The sequence below is a fragment of the Amblyraja radiata genome, chromosome 2 (assembly GCF_010909765.2).
Source record: "Amblyraja radiata isolate CabotCenter1 chromosome 2, sAmbRad1.1.pri, whole genome shotgun sequence".
In the NCBI taxonomy this organism is placed as follows: Eukaryota; Metazoa; Chordata; class Chondrichthyes; order Rajiformes; family Rajidae; genus Amblyraja; species Amblyraja radiata.
The window spans coordinates 95,102,596-95,119,552 of NC_045957.1; the positions used below are offsets into that span (position 1 = coordinate 95,102,596).

General features: G+C 44.2%; 2 protein-coding genes across 9 annotated transcripts in view; one reads left to right on the forward strand and one right to left on the reverse strand.

Annotated features, from left to right (window-relative positions):
• blvra (biliverdin reductase A) overlaps positions 1-12,786 on the reverse strand; it is a 54,638-nt gene extending 41,852 nt beyond the window's left edge. The window contains exons 1-2 of one of the 2 annotated variants that reach the window (XM_033050579.1): positions 12,600-12,786; positions 11,927-12,098 (exon numbers count right to left, since the gene is read on the reverse strand). The gene's annotated coding sequence lies outside the window, so the exon portion shown is untranslated. Of the gene's footprint in view, positions 1-11,926; positions 12,099-12,599 lie in introns of those variants that run through there. The other variant, XM_033050586.1, reaches the window with a different exon arrangement.
• Positions 12,056-16,957, forward strand: part of LOC116991718 (cytochrome c oxidase assembly factor 1 homolog) — a 60,150-nt gene continuing 55,248 nt past the window's right edge. The window contains exon 1 of one of the 7 annotated variants that reach the window (XM_033050649.1): positions 12,056-12,165. The gene's annotated coding sequence lies outside the window, so the exon portion shown is untranslated. Of the gene's footprint in view, positions 12,166-12,746; positions 12,858-16,957 lie in introns of those variants that run through there. The other 6 variants (XM_033050616.1, XM_033050624.1, XM_033050641.1 and 3 more) reach the window with 6 other exon arrangements.

The window sequence follows — 16,957 nt, forward strand, 5'->3', positions numbered from 1 at the left end:
TTGAAGGTAGACAAAAATGCTGGAGAAACTCAGCGGGTGAGGCAGCATCTATGGAGCGAAGGAAATAGGCAACGTTTCGGCTCGAAACGTTGCCTATTTCCTTCGCTCCATAGATGCTGCCTCACCCGCTGAGTTTCTCCAGCATTTTTGTCTACCTTTAAATTTTATCTGCCTGTAATTATGCGGGTGGGATTTATACGTAGACTGAGTGGTGTTTGCGGCTGGGATTCTCGCGCAGACTCGCTAATAGTTTTAGTTTAGTTTGAAGAACTAGTTTAGTTTAGCTTTCGACCATGCACGAGTTTGACCACGAATAAGATCAAAATGTACTTATACAAGAAGTTTGGATGAATATCTTACTGATTTTACTACTACAATAAATAAACCATTAATTAAGAGACTGTGTTCGGAAGATTTATCTTTTGACGGCATTGAATGTCTCGTGGAGAGCTTGTGAGTGCGTTTCGATTATCTCCTGAACCCCTGTCTTCAATTTATTTATTTAGCGAATGCAAAGTCCTTTAGCCAAGCAGTTGCCTCTTGATCTGCTGTATGAAGGGTGACAAGTCCTCCTTTGAGTCTTTGTTGAGGGCATGCTTCAATGATGTGTTGCATTGTTTGCTGCTCTCCACAAGCACGCCATGGGGGTTGGACTGCTGCCCCATTTGTGAAGGCTGGCCAAGCAGGGGCCATGTCCAGTCCTGAATCTATTCAGCGCCGTCCACTGCTTCCTTGGGAGATTGGTGCCAGGGACCGGTAGGGTGGGGTCTGACACCAGATGTTTATTTGGGACGTCCTTGGACTCCCATTCCCTTTTCCAAGCTGATTGGATGGTGAAATCAGCTGGTGGTGGGTTCTTCCAAATTGGTCGTCTAGATGGAAGTCGAGCAGTGGGTGGGTTGAAGATGTCCATGTGAATTGGCAGATGAGGGGAGTTTTTGGTCTTTTGGAGCATCCTTTGAGTGAGGACTACTCGCCGGATGTGTGGAGGGGCTATGTTGGATAGGACAGGGAGCCAGGGGAGTGGTGTTGAGCGGATTGTTCCTGTGATGATCCTCATTGTTGAGTTCAATTGGGTATCCACATGGTGTGTGGGATGACCTGGACCAAACAGGGGCACAATATTCGGCTGAAGAAAATGCAAGGGCTAGTGCTGAAATGCGCAGTGTGGGGGCTGCTGCCCCCCACTTTGAGCCAGCAAGCTTACTGAGGAGATTGTTTCTGGACTTCACCTTAGCTTCACCTTCAATCATAGTGACTAAAGGAAAGATTCCTTGAACAATATGAAAATCTGTCACTATATCTAGTTGAAAGCTACCTTACTATCAGGAGTAGAAGATTGATCCCATAGAAGAGGGACAGAAAATTGGGCTGGATCTCTGCCAGAGATTACTGCCAGAAGAACTGGTTCTGTAGAAATGGAACTGAAGACTGGCTCTGTAGAAGAGGAACTGAAGAAGCTAGATCTCTGCCAGTGATTGGTATGGAGCCGACCTGCCGGTAGGTTAATCGACAAAGCCACGCGACTTATCTGAAGACTGATCGAAAGCGTGAGTAGAACAGCTATTGTATTATGCTGTAAATTTGAAAGCTGGAACACTTTAATTAGAACAGCTTTTTAAACGAGATGCTGTGAAAGTTTGACTAATTAGTCGTATTTTAAAGTGAAAATACAGGCTCTGATTAAGAGTCTAGAGAAGTACGAGAAACAAGTTCTGCTAAGTTTTGGAAGGGAGACAAGAAGTGAGTAAACTGGAATCCAGGTGCTCGCCTTGATACGTTTTGAAGTTATAAGACACATTCTTTCTGAACTGGTCACTTCTATACTTCGAAAATAATTGGATGTTTTCTGTAAATCCATTTTCGGTTTGGATTCTTTTCGGGTGTTTATGGTACACGGTGCAGAATGTTTATTAATAATGACAGAAGCAAACTGAAGAGGTCCTGTTTGTCCAATTAGCAAATTTGGCAGTCAGCCAAGACCCGTTCGATTCATGGAGTCAGAAGAAACAGGTAAACTGGGCGAAGGAGCGCCAACAGAGGGAGCCGTGGAATTTTCAACATGTAAGCCAGGTGAAGAAGAGCTGGAACAGAAACGATCTAGCCAACGAACAAAGAAGCCCACCGAAAAGGCCCGAGTTGCATTTCTGGAGAAATGCCAGACGAATAGAGACAAGTTATGGAAGCAGATAATCAAGAAAATTGAAATCCATGGAATTAAAAGAGAATGCGAAGATAGTGCAATCTAATCTGGAGCAATTATTCCGCCTTGATCAAGAGGTTGGAATAAAAGCAAAGTTCATTGCTGAGTTTTCAACTGCCCGAGGAATAAAAGCAAAGTTCATTGCTGAGTTTACAACTGCATGAGGAAGAACGCAAAAGCCACTCCCAGTGGTTCCAAGAAAGATTGGAATTTTTCGATGAGTTTGTAGATTATGGGCAGAAGTGGTTACTTGAAATCGAGCAACTTACGCACTCTAGTTCAAGTTCAAGTTCGTTTATTGTCATGTGTCCCTGATAGGACAATGCAATTCTTGCTTTGCTTCAGCACACAGAACATAGTAGGCATTTACAACAAAACAGATCAGTGTGTCCATATACCATAATATAAATATATACACACATGAATAAATAAACTGATAAAGTGCAAATAACAGATAATTGGTTATTAATAATCAGAGTTTTGTCCGAGCCAGGTTTAATAGCCTGATGGCTGTGGGGAAGTAGCTATTCCTGAACCTGGTTGTTGCAGTCTTCAGGCTCCTGTACCTTCTACCTGAAAGTAGCAGGGAGCTGAGTGTGTGGCTAGGATGGTGTGGGTCTTTGATGATACTGCCAGCCTTTTTGAGGCAGCGACTGCGATAAATCCCCTCGATGGAAGGAAGGTCAGAGCCAATGATGGACTGGGCAGTGTTTACTACTTTTTGTAGTCTTTTCCTCTCCAGGGCGCTCAAGTTGCCGAACCAAGCCACGATGCAACCGGTCAGCATGCTCTCTACTGTGCACCTGTAGAAGTTAGAGAGAGTCCTCCTTGACAAACCGACTCTCCGTCATCTTCTCAGGAAGTAGAGGCGCTGATGAGTTTTCTTGATAATTGCATTAGTGTTCTCGGACCAGGAAAGATCTTGAGATGTGCACGCCCAGGAATTTGAAGCTCTTGACCCTTTCAACCATCGACCCGTTGATATAAACGGGGCTGTGGGTCCCCATCCTACTCCTTCCAAAGTCCACAATCAGTTCCTTGGTTTTGCTGGTGTTGAGGGCCAGGTTATTGCGCTGGCACCATATGGATAGTTGCTCGATCTCTCTTCTATATTCAGACTCATCCCCATCAGTGATATGTCCCACAACAGTGGTGTCGTCAGCGAACTTGATGATGGAGTTCGCACTGTGACCGGCTACGCAGTCATGAGTATAGAATGAGTACAGCAGGGGACTGAGCACACAGCCTTGAGGTGCTCCCGTGCTGATTGTTATCTACAGTTGAAAGTGCTGAAAGGGAAGAGGAGATTACACCACATGATAGTATCTCAAATGTATCTACACGAAGATCAAGACATAAATGTGGTTCTGTAGCCAGTTTAGCGTCAATGGTCTCTGCTCGAATGGAAGTTGAGGCTGATTTAGTCGCTCTCTCAATACAAGCGGATGCCTTGGAGAAGAAACATGAGATTGAGAGGACAAGAAGAACAGCTGAGAAGACACAAAGAACAGCTGAGCAGACACGAAGAACAGCTGGAACTAGCCACTAAATTGGCAATTGCCAAGAGTACGGCAGAGATACTGGAAAATCGAGGTTCGAGATGCGGCTCGAAAGTATCTCAGAGGAACAGTTCCTCAATCCAAGAAGGAGCTGCTGAGCTGGAGACAGCAGCTGGATTAAATCCACAGCCAGGAACAACCAGATCTTGTGGCTTTGAACACCCACTGAAAGAGTGGTGGGCCAACAAAGCTTTACCTCAACAACAGGATGTTAGTCTGAAGCAACAAATTTATGGGCCTCCTGATGAGGCTTGTAACAAACCACCAATTCAGTATGCTTTAGAGAGGCCTGTTTATCTTCCGTCTGCGCCAAGCCAAGGATCTCAAGGTGAATTCTGTGAATTGGTGAGGATTCAAACGGAAATCAGCAAGCTCATAGCTCAATAAAATTTCTCTTCCATCCTACCACCAATAGAAATTCCTAGATATGATGGTGATCCTTTGTGGAATGAAGTTTTTAAAATACAATACAATACAATTTTATTTGTTATTTGAACCTCATTGAGGTTCAAATGAAATGTTGTTTCTGCAGTCATACACACAAAAAAACACCCAAGACACAACACAATTTACACAGACATCCATCACAGCGCATCTCCTCCTCGCTGTGATGGAAGGCAAAAACTTATCTCTCCCCTGCACTCCCCATTCTCCTCCCGATGTCAGAGTCAAAGCCCCCGGCGGGCGATGGTAATTGTCCCGCGGCCATTAACGCCGCGCCGGGTGGTGCAAGGCCGCACTCCGGGTCTTGTTGTTGGAGCCCCCGGCGTGCGCTAACAAAGTCCCGCAGCCATACAAAGCCGCGCGGGGCGGTGATGTAAGGCAGTTTCACAAAGGAGTATAAATGAAACTGATTAAAAAGAGTGTTTACAATTTCTGGTGCATTACACAAGCGGACATGCAAAGGTGCTGGTAGAAAGTTGTCAAAATAGGCCTGGAGGCCATGGCTATCGAGAGGCAAGAAGGTTGTTTAAATAATGTTATGGTAACGAACAGAGGATTGCTAACGCATACATGAAGAAGGCCTATGCATGGAAAGATATCAAGTCAGAAGATATGGAGGCATTAAGTGAGTTTGCGATATTTCTTAGAGGTTGTTGTAGCTCGATGATTGATTGATGGATTATACCTTTAATAATCCTTTACAGGAAATTACAGTGCCATGACAGCTTCGACAGACATAACACCACACATTTCCTCAAATAGCTTCCATACTTAACAAGTTAAAATACAAGTTAAAATACAATGAATGAAAAAAAGTGCAGTTATTTATGCGCATTATATAACCTTATAGCAGCTGGTATACAAGACTTCCTATGTCTCTCAGTTTTGCACATTGGTGCAATCAGTCTCTGACTGAAGATGCTGCTCTTGTCACCTTCAGGGCATGGAGTGGGTGAGTGGGGTTGGTCATTATTGAACCCAGTTTGTTCAGAGTTCTGGCCTCTGCCACCTGCTGGACCGTTCGTTGTTCAGCCCCGACCACTGAGCCGGCCTTCCTAATCAGCTTGTCCAGTCTGTTTTTGTCCGCTATGCGGGCGCCATCTCCCCAACAGGCCACAGCAAAAAATAGAGCACTGGCCACCACTGAATGGTAGACACTGCACAGCAGGGGTTGGCAGATGTTAAATGACCTCAGCCTCCTTAAAAAATACAGTTGACTTTGTCCCTTCCTGTACACCGCCTCCATATGACCTTTCCAGTCCAGCTCACTGTCAAGCTGCACACCAAGGTACCTGTGGTTAGCGACCACCTCCACCTCAGTGCCCTTAATGGTGATTGGTGTTGGTTGAGTCCTCCTCCTCCCCCTCCTGAAGTCCACAACTATCTCCTTGGTTTTTGTGGTGTTAAGATGGAGGTTATTGTGTGCACTCCACTCCACAAAGTTGCTTATTATGTCTCTATACTCCTCCTCATTGCCCCCTTTGATGAGGCCGACAACAGCTGTGTCATCCGAAAATTTCTGCAAAAAGCAGCTGTTGGTGTTATATTGGAGATCCGCGGTGTAGATGGTAAACAGGAATGGAGCCAGCACAGTTCCTTGTGGCGCCTCTGTGCTGCTCAAGATGGTGCTTGAGACATTGTTCTGTAGGCGCACGTACTGTGGTCTGAGGGAAAGGTAATCCAAACACCACAGTACCAGTGATGGATCCACTTTCATCTTCTCCATCTTCTCCCCTAGCAGTCGGGGCTGAATTGTGTTAAAGGCGCTTGAGAAGTCAAAAAATGTAATCCTTACAGATGCATCAGTAGTGTCCAAATGTGTGTACACCCTCTGCAGCATGTAAATGAGGGCATCATCGACACTGATGTTAGGCTGATATGCAAACTGTAAAGGATCCATTTGAGTTGACACACTAGTCCTGATGTAGGAAAGGACAAGTCTCTCAAATGTCTTCATAATATGTGAAGTGAGCGCTACTGGTCTGTAGTCATTGTGGTGAGTGGGATAGGTCTTCTTTGGGACAGGTACCAGGCAAGATGTTTTCCACAGTCTTGGAACCTTCTGTAGACGCAAGCTCAGGTTGAACAGGTGTGTTAGAATACCACACAGCTCTGAAGAGCAGGTCTTCAGTAGCCTTGGGCTGGTGTCATCGGGCCCCACTGCTTTCCCTGGCTTCAGTCTGTCCAGCATCATCTTGACCTGAGCAGTATGAAGAGTCATAGGTGGGGCTGCTGGTGGAGTGGGAGGTGGAAAGAGGGGACTCCGTACAGGTGACATCTCAGGAGTGTTGGAGAGAGGGAGGGGAGGTGGAGAGGAAGCAGCAATGGTCAGCAGACCAGATGAGAAATGAATGTTATTAATAATACTAGAGCCATCATTCTAAAACTGCCTTATAGGCTTAGAGATAAGTGGAGAGATAGGGCAGGCCAGATAATGGAAGTGGAGAATCAAGAAGCCATGTTGCTTGACCTGTTGGCTTTCTTAGAAAGGGAAGCACGGTTCATGTTAAATCCACGCCAGGGGAATATTCAAGATCCTAAACAAGCAACTGCTAAAGGTTCTACCTTTATTAAAACAAAAGGAAAATTAGGACCTAAGGAAGGCAGTTTTTCTACCGCTATAATACCTGTGGAAATGACAGGAGGAATGAAAGGAGATGAACCTACTATCAAGCAAAAAATATTTTGTTTGTTATGTGATGAGGTTGGTCACAGCATAAGGTGGTGTCAAAGATTCAAGAAGAAGGAATATAAAGAAAAGATGGATTTCTTAATGGAGAAGGGCATCGGTTTTGGATGTTTGAAAAAAGGGCACATGATGAAAGACTGTAAGAGTCCTATAACTTGTGATAAGTGCAAGCAAGATCATCCTGAAGCACTGCACACTGAGCAGAAGAAGTCAGAGCAAATAGAACAGAAGGAGAAGCCAGCTACTAGTGATGCACCTCAGATAACTGTTCATATTGGGGCCGGGGTAGAAACCTATATCTTCTCTATCTTAGGGACCTGTCCCACTTCCACGACCTTTTTTACTCGTGGACATTTTTCATCATGCTAGAAAAAACGCCCTGACCTATTGATGCCACGACTACCTACGACTAGCATCACGTCCTGCTACGACCTCCTACGACCTCGTGATGACCATGCTGCGAGTATGAGTCAAGGGCAATCTCGGCAGAGGTTGTGAATTAGGTCGTGAAAGTGGGACAGGCCCTTTACCAGTACAGGTAAGGAGCAGTCAGGCGAATACAGTGTTGCAAACATATGCATTTTTGGATCATAATAATAATAATATATTTTATTGTCATTGCACATCAGTGCAACGAGATTTGGTATGCAGCTTCCAACCGATGTCAAAAATAAATAAATAAATAAACTGTGCGACGTGGCCATCTGAGGGAGACAGTCCAGGTGGGATGGGGGGGGGGGGGCACTCAGCAGGGCCAGTTCAGAGCCGCTATAGCTCTGGGAATTAAGCTGTTTCTGAGTCTGGAGGTTCGGGCGTAGAAGGCCTTGTAACGTCTGCCGGAGGGAAGTAGTTCGAACAGTCCATTACAAGGGTGTGAGGAGTCTTTGTGGATGCTGACGGCCTTCCTGAGGCACCGTGTCCCAATAATCCTCTGCGCTCTGTGTACGACGCGCTGAAGAGCTCTCCTCTCCGCCTCCGTGCAGCTGAGATACCAAACAGAGATGCCATACGTTAATATGCTCTCTGTGGTGCAGCGGTAGAAGGTTGTCAGCAGCTGTTGGGACAGACCAGTCTTTTTTAATGTCCTCAGGAAGAACAGTCATTGCTGTGCCTTTTTGACCAGCGCAGCGGTGTTGGTGGACCATGCGAGGTCCTGTGAAATGTGAGTGCCCAGAAACTTAAAGCTGGACATTCTCTGCACACTTTCCCCGTAGATGGAGATTGGGGCGTATTCTCCATTATGTGTCCTCCTGAAGTCAATAATCAGCTCCTTGGTCTTGGAGGTGTTTAGTGACAAGTTGTTACGTGCGCACCAGTCCGCCAGGTTCTGCACCTCCGCTCTGTAATTTATTTCATCACCGTCGGGTGATCAGCCCAATCACTGTTGTGTCGTCTGCAAACATCACGATGGTGTTGGTGTCGAATGCAGGAACACAGTCGTGAGTGAAGAGGGAGTAGAGCATGGGGCTTAGTACACAACCCTGTGGTGTGCCGGTGCTCAGGGTGATAGTGGAGGACAGGTGCGGGCCCAGTCTCACTGCCTGCGGTCGCTTCAGGATCCAATCGCATATCGGCGAGCTGAGGCCTAGCTGGTGGAGTTTGGTGGTGAGCTTGGTGGGGATGACCGTATTGAATGCAGAGCTATAGTCAATGAAGAGCATCCTTACGTACGTGCCCTGTCTATCCAGGCGAGTCAGGACAGTGTGAAGGGCCAGAGAGATGGCATCCTCTGTCGATCTATTTGCCCTGTATGCAAATTGATGAGAGTCCAGTGAGGCAGGGATGCTGGATTTGATGTGGGAGAGGACCAGCCTTTCGAAGCACATCATTGGTATTGGAGTTAGGGCAACCGGGCGGTAGTCATTCAGGTTGGTGACTTTAGACTTTTTCGGCACCGGCACTATGGTAGCTGTTTTCAGGCACTTGGGGACCATAGCCAGAGATAGAGACAGATTAAAGATTCTCGTGAATACCTCCGCCAGCTGTACAGCACAGTCCTTTAGTACCCTTCCCTGGACTCCATCCGGGCCTGCAGCCTTGCGTGGATTGATCCTACGCAGGGCGCACTGTACCTCCTGAGTGCTCAGTGTTAAGGCCTGTCCCTCCGCCATGGCCGGGGTTATTCCACTCCTGGTGGTGTTGCCAGTTTCGAAGCGGGCAAAGAAGGTGTTTAGTTCGTTGGCCAGTGCGATATCACCGTGGGGGCAGGCGGGGCTGCTCTTGTAGTCAGTGATGTCCCTGACACCCTGCCACATGCTTCTGGTGTCCGCGGTATTGAAGTGGTCTTCCACCCTTTGCCTGTGGATATCTTTGGCCTTTTTTATACCTTTGTTCAGGTTCAACCTGGCAGCACTGTAGGCAGAAGTGTCCCTGGATTTAAAGGCATTGTTGCGTACCCTTAGCAGATTCTGAACCTCCTTGTTCATCCAGGGTTTCCGGTTTGGGAACATCTTTATTTGCTTGTCCACTGTGACAGTCTCCACACAGCAGCTGATGTAGGAGAGCACAGTGGATGTATACTCCTCCAAGTCTACCTCTGTACCACTGGTAACCTGTTGTGCAAACAGGTCGTGGAAGTTCGGCTACCTTTTGTGCAGAAAGCTTGATGAGAAGGCTGGACATTACAGGAGAAGAATTTAAGATTCTAGTGCATATCATGAATTAGGAGAAATCCTGCAATAGTCATTACAATACAAGCATGGAAATGTCTAGTCTGGATGAAGACAATTTTATACCAATATCCGAGGTGTTTACACATGAGACTATGCCTGTTTGTCATCAAAATATACCTAGACATGAGGACTTGAAACAATGGCGTGTGTGGGGGCGCTGTCCTGTACGGCTGCCTGTCCTGCAGCTGCCCGTGTTTTTCACTTAAAAAAATAAATGTTAGTACATTAAAAGTGTTAGTTGGGGACTAATCTTTTTAATGTGTGGGGGGTGGGGGGGGGAAGGGGAAACTGCTTTTCAAGTCCCTACCTGGTCGGAGAGGCTGCTTTCCTCCGGGCAGCACCTTCGACCCGTCCTCGCGGCCTACCAGCGGTGCCTGGAGCGGCGTTTCCTGAGGGGACCTGGACAGTGCTTCGGCGGCGGCACAGCGCTGGAGTGCCATCCAGCACAGCTTGTTGGCTTCGGAAGCCGCGGTCTCCGGTTAGGAAGCGCCCGTTCCAGGCATCCCAAGCCGCTGAGAGGGTTCTCCAGACGCCGGAGCACCATCACCCGGCAAGAGGGCCTGAAACATCGGGTCTCCATAGCGGCGACTGTGGAGGCCTCAATAGGCCCGACCATGGGTGGACAAGAGGATGGGGACTGGACTTTGTGCCTTCCCCCACAGTGGGAACCATTGTGGGGGGATGTTTTTATGTTTTAATGTTAAATTTCTTCTTCAGTGCTATGTTGTATTTTTATTAGTGTGCTGCAAGGACATCTGAATTTCCCCTGAAAAGGGGATTAATAAAGTATTAAGATTGGACTTTGTGCCTTCCCTCATGGTGGGTGCCATTGTGGGGGGATGTTCTTTATGTTTAAATCTCTTATTAATGTTATGTCTGTATTCTTTCTTTATGTGCTGCATTGGCAAGAAGCATTTCACTACACCTAGGTGTATGTGACCAATAAATAACCTTTGAACCTTTGAACCTTTGAAAAGGGGATTAATAAAGTATTTATTATTATTATTATGGCCTTATTTGAAGGACGTCAAGATACCTAAAATAAATTCTGGTATCGACCTACTTATCGGGATGAATGCTTTGATGGCATTGGAACCTATACAGACAGTGAGGAGCCAAGGGGGTGGACCGTTTGCTGTGAAAACCTTACTCGGATGGGTTATCTATGGCTCCTTGAGAAGGAACAACGAAAGCAGGAACCAGAAGAACCACCCTGCTGCTGCTGCTGTTAATCAAATATCTACTGGTAAATTAGAAAAGCTATTGATCAAGCAATACAATCATGACTTCAATGAAAGTGCCGGTAAGGAATCGAATAAGGGAATATAATCTACAAAGTGCAATATGGCCAAGGAAGACCAGGCTAATAAATATGCATGTATCTCTTTACAACGGTCCTGTGAACATAAACAACAGTGGAATTCCAGAAAGGAAATGAAGCCAGGTACAATAACATTCAAAATACATTTGGTCAGGTGCATTGGAGGAATATGGATTAATCAAATCTGATGGGGTATCTTGGTCAGTATGGAACAGGTGGGCCAAAGTTTACATATGGTATGACTGAATGCAATCATTTTCATGAATTATGGGTAGGAGGTAGCTAGTTAATTCAAAAGACAACGAGTCTTCAAAGAAAACCCGTTTACACCCCACAGACCAATCATTTTCTGCAAGGAATACAGGTGCCTGCTCGCAGTGAAAGGTCACTTAAGAGGTTCGCTTTAGAAAATGAGAAGGCAAACTATTTTTAATCGTCTTTTGTAAAATTGTTTCCTCAAATGATACTTTGCGGCCATTGGGTGTAGAATAATCCGACCTGGTACCAATTTAACTAGACTGAGGAAAACACTGACACGTTCATGTTAATCGAAATTGTTCATTTCTGATTTATTGTTTTCCCGATAGTTCTCAAGAACGGAACCCTTATGTAACCCAGAGACTTTCTACAATTGCCACGCCCTCTTATATCATCGCTGGGTTAAACTAGAACTCACTGTCCGGTAGCTTAGCCGGGGTACTTTCATCTGAAGAATTATAACAATTAAAAAAAAAGACAGCTCCCAACACCTTCCCAATGACAAATAGATACGAGCAATAAATGCTGGCAGTCTCAGGCATGGGGGAATAATTTCAATAGCACGAAGGTATATATAATGTTTTGGTTTAATTCTATACCCTCTTGCCCCAAGTAACTTTATTGAATTGAATATGCTGATGAACGCGACTCGTTGGCTAATGGTATGTTAACTTTTTAAATAATATACCAGAAACGCTGAAATTTAGTTAGAAATTAAAATGCAAAGTTGAAAAATACAACTTTGAGCAATTCTCAAAAGTCAAGTTACATAATACATACCTTTTTTTCTCCAGTGATACTGCCTGCCCCGCTGAGTTATTCCAGAACTGTGAAACGTGTGTATGTCTTCTTATGTGAAGCTGTCTCCGGCTCCGTCAGCCACCAGGCGTCCAATAGACCGGGTTCCGGTGACATTGCACCAGGTTTTGGTCCAGTCGCCATTTCCCGATTCCTATCGAAACAAACACACTATTGTGCGACTCTTACCAAGGATAACGAATTGCTCGCAATTACAGAATGTAAGCCAATGCTGTAATGTTTAATGTAGTTTTACACCCATACCGAAGAACAGAACAATTGTACGCATCTGCCACGGGGGGGTTGGGCACAAAGACAAAGCAGGCAAGGAGTTTTAATTAAAAATCAATTCCTCTGAAATATTTATTTTTCCTTCTCTTTCCATGAATTCTGCCTGACGCTGATTATCTGCAGCATTTTAATTTTATTTCAATATCTGAAGTTTGTTTTTGAGTGAGCTGTCACTGTCACTGCAGTGACAAAACATATGTCGGAACAACCCCTTTATACAAAAGAAGGGACATCTTTAAATGAAAATTCCATTCATTAATCTATCATTTAGAATTTAATAACTATAAATGTTGTAGAATAATTTGATGGTTTCATAACTATAACAACATATAAAATATAGTGAATATAAAAAAGCTGCAAATACCGGGAATCTAAAATTAAAACTGAAGATGCCAGGAATACTCAGCAAGTACTCAGTCTTATTTGTGGAACGAGGAAATGAACGTTTTAAGTCAAACATGTGTTTCTCTACAGAGATGCAGCCTGACTGACCCGACCTGCTGAGCAAAGAGCATCAGATTCAGATCCAGCAACCTCTGGTTATTATATTGTCAATAAAGTTATTTGTAAGGTTGGCAAAAATGGCGGCTCCCTCATTTTCAAGTCGCTGAGAAGTAAGTGAGTAAATTTGATTCTGTTTTTGTTGCTGACATATTCTTGAAACAACCCGAGGAAGCAGAGGTTGATACACGTTCAACGTCAACAATTTTCTCCGTGGAGATTGGGTTTCCCCCCCAACACAGTCACTGTCTAATAACTAGGAACTGCAGGCGCTGGTTTATATCAAAGATAGAGACAAGGTGCTGGAGTATCGGCAGCTTCATTAAGTTTCGTTTTTGCATGTAAAATTTACCGTTGAAACAACTGCATTTTATATAGTTTCTTTATATGGATGCCACGATATTTACTGCCTGCTTTGTCTTTGACGTTACAAGAGTAGGTGCAGGAATTAGTTAGTTAGTGTCTTTTAATGAAGGAAATATGTTTTTAAATGCCGTTAAGGTTCTGGGCAAATGGGATAATTAGTTTTCTGGTTAGAGTTCTCATTATATTACCAGCAGTTGGTAGGCGACCTATAGGGTGATTTCACTAAAGGTCACTGGAGCGTAGATCCGCACCCACGTGACCGAGAATGTTAACGAGTACATGCGTCACTTCCGGTACATGTTAGTGAATGGGAAAACACGCACTTTCACACCCGTTAAAAACATCGAAAACGGCCAGTTTTTGAGCTGCAATTTACTGAGCCAGTCGGGGTGACCGTGAGGAACAGCTACCTAAATTTACAGTCCAAAAAAAAGATAGAAACTAAGGTAAATTCAAGAGGGAGCTGAAGGTGTCAAAACAGCGGAAGTTGATAGCGGACATTTGCCGTGGAGATTTAAAGATCGAAAATATCTGGAATTATCGCGTTTGCTCGCTGCATTTCATCAAAAGTAAGGCATTATTGACTTTTTATCTTTATTCATTTGTAATATGAAAAGTATTAAAAGTTAAAAATCCGTCAGTAAAATTGCAAAATCGCCCATGGTTCTCAGGTGGGTTTTAACATGCAAAATGAAAACGCTTCTGAAGCTCCATTTACCATTTAAATCATCGTAAACTATCAATGCGTTTTGAAATAAATTTTACTGAGATGCAAGCTAAGGAATGGGATAATTGTCAGCTGTTAGTTGGACAAAAGCAGTACATTTTATTATTTGCCAAAATATATTTCTCAATGTTTCTTGTTTAAAGCCCGCACAATCACCCAAACTACTTATTTATTTATTTATCATCTAATAACAGACAAGCCTGCAGCATGGAATAATGTCAACAATCCTGATTGGGCACCCACTGTGAGCAGGATAGACAATGTGCACAAGAACGCCATGCACGTGCAACAAGAAGAGTATTAAAGCAGATTTGGTTGCAGCTTAAGCATCTATAGCTCTGCAAGTTGATGGCGTTCTTGTGCACATTGTCTATCCTGCTCACAGTGGGTGCCCAATCAGGATTGTTGACATCATTCCATGCTGCAGGCTTGTCTGTTATTAGATGTTAAATAAATAAATAAGTAGTTTGGGTGATTGTGCAGGCTTTAAACAAGAAACATTGAGAAATATATTTTGGCAAATAATAAAATGTCCTGCTTTTGTCCAACTAACAGCCGACAGCTTGCATCTCAGTAAAATTTATTTCAAAACGCATTGATAGTTTACGATTATTTAAATGGTAAATGGAGCTTCAGAAGCGTTTTCATTTTGCATGTTAAAACCCACCTGAGAACCATGGGCGATTTTGCAATTTTACTGACGGATTTTTAACTTTTAATACTTTTCATATAACAGATGAATAAAGATAAAAAGTCAATAATGCCTTACTTTTGATGAAATGCAGCGAGCAAACGCGATAATTCCCGATATTTTCGATCTTTAAATCTCCACGGCAAATGTCCGCTAGCACTTCCGCTGTTTTGACACCTTCAGCTCCCTCTTGAATTTACCTTAGTTTCTATCTTTTTTTTGGACTGTAAATTTAGGTAGCTGTTCCTCACGGTCACCCCGACTGGCTCAGTAAATTGCAGCTCAAAAACTGGCCGTTTTCGATGTTTTTAACGGGTGTGAAAGTGCGTGTATTCCCATTCACTAACATGTACCGGAAGTGACGCATGTACTCCAGTTAAAATTTTCGGTCACGTGGGTGCGGATCTACGCTCCAGTGACCTTTAGTGAAATCACCCTATACAGTCCTCCATAATGTTTGGGGCAAAGACCCATCATTTATTATTTGCCTCTGTACTCCACAATTTGAGATTTGTAATAGAAAAAAATCACATGTGGTTAAAGTGCACATTGTCACATTTTAATAAAGGCTATTTTTATACATTTTGGTTTCACCATGTAGAAATTATAGCAGTGTTTATACATAGTCCCCCCCCATTTCTGGACACCATCATATTTGGGACACAGCAATGTCATGTAAATGAAGGTAGTCCAGGGCTCTCGCTTAACTTTTTTCCCCTGTAGCCAGCCGGGGAACCTCGGCAGCTTTTTAGGTTGCCAAATGACAGTTTAGGTGGTCATTTAAGATGGCTTGCATGACGCGTGCTCAGGCGTGCTCAGGCGAAGTGCGTAGTTACCAGTCGGAATTATGGTCAATGAAGCATTCACATATTATTTCTGCTTCAAATAAAGTCACAAACTAAACATATTCACCAATCAAGACATGATATATACCACAATGACATGCAGCAAAATTACAATGCAGTATCTCATCTCTTTTTACACGTTGCAATGAATGCAATTTCTATTATCTCTTTCAACTTCCAAACAAAAATATGGTTATTCAGCGCATGATCAACCTCGGTGAGACCAAGTGCAGGCTTGGCGATCGCTTCGCACAACACCTCCATTCAGTTCGCAATAACCAACCTTATCTCCCGGTGGCTCAGCACTTCAACTCCCCCTCCCATTCCGAATCCGACCTTTCTGTCCTGGGCCTCCTCCATGGCCAGAGTGAGGCCCACCGCAAATTGGAGGAACAGCACCTCATATTTTGCTTAGGTAGTTTACACCCCAGCGGTATGAACATTGGCTTCTCCAATTTCAGGTAGTCCTTGCTTTCTCCCTCCTTCCCCTCCCATTCCCAGCTCTCCCACAGCCTACTGTCTCCGCTTCTTCCTTTCTTTTTCCCGCCCCCCCCCCACCCCTCCCGACATCAGTCTGAAGAAGGGTCTCGACCCGAAAAGTCGCCTATTTCCTTTGCTCCATAGATGCTGCCTCACCTGCTAGGTTTCTCCAGCATTTTTGTCTACCCATTCACACAAGTTCTGCTATCGCACTTTCCTCACTCACTCCCTGCACATTAGGGGCAATTTTACAGAGACAAGTTAACCTACAAAGCCAATGCATCTTTGGGGTGTGGGAGGAAACCCACATGCTTGCAGGGAGAATGTGCAAATTCAACACAGACAGTGCCCGAGAACAGGATTGAACACAGATCTCTGGCATGTGAGGCAGCAAGTCCACCAGCTGTGCCACTATATTTTATTTTCCAACACACAAAAAATTATACGTTGATAACTTTGGTTACTAAAAAAAAAGGAACTATCCATTTTCAGTCTTAAATCTCTAAGTGACACTATGTCCCCCTTTACAGCTACTGTATGTTTTAATTCAGTTCAAGGCTATTGGGGCAGTACATTGGCCATAAATTTGCTGCCTAAAATTGCCAGAGACCTGGAATTGATCCTGAATATGGATGCTGCATGTATGGAGTTTTGTTTTCTCGTTTATAACATTGTTTACAGAGTACCATGTTTACATATTCTGTTGTGCTGCTGCAAGTAAGGATAACTGGAACGTGAGAGAATAAAACATTCTTGACTTACGTCGCTGATGTGTGGGATAGAACTAGAGTACGGGTGATCGGTGGTCGGCGTGGACTCAGTGGGCCGAAGGGCCTGTTTCCACGCTGTATCTTTAAATTAAACTAAAAACACTAAAACCAGAGGAAATGTAAAGTCAAAGTCAAAGTAGCCTTTATTGTCATTCAGACCTTGCGGTCTGAACAAAATTTCATTGCCTTGCAGTCCGACATGGAATAGTCTTCACCCTACCATAGGTACCAACCAGACGCAACTAAATTTAAGGTAGCTTTTTTTTTTCCCAAGAACCCTTTTTTGCTTAAGTCCAAGTCAAGAGTCAAGAGAGTTTTATTGTCATGTGTCCCAGATAGGGC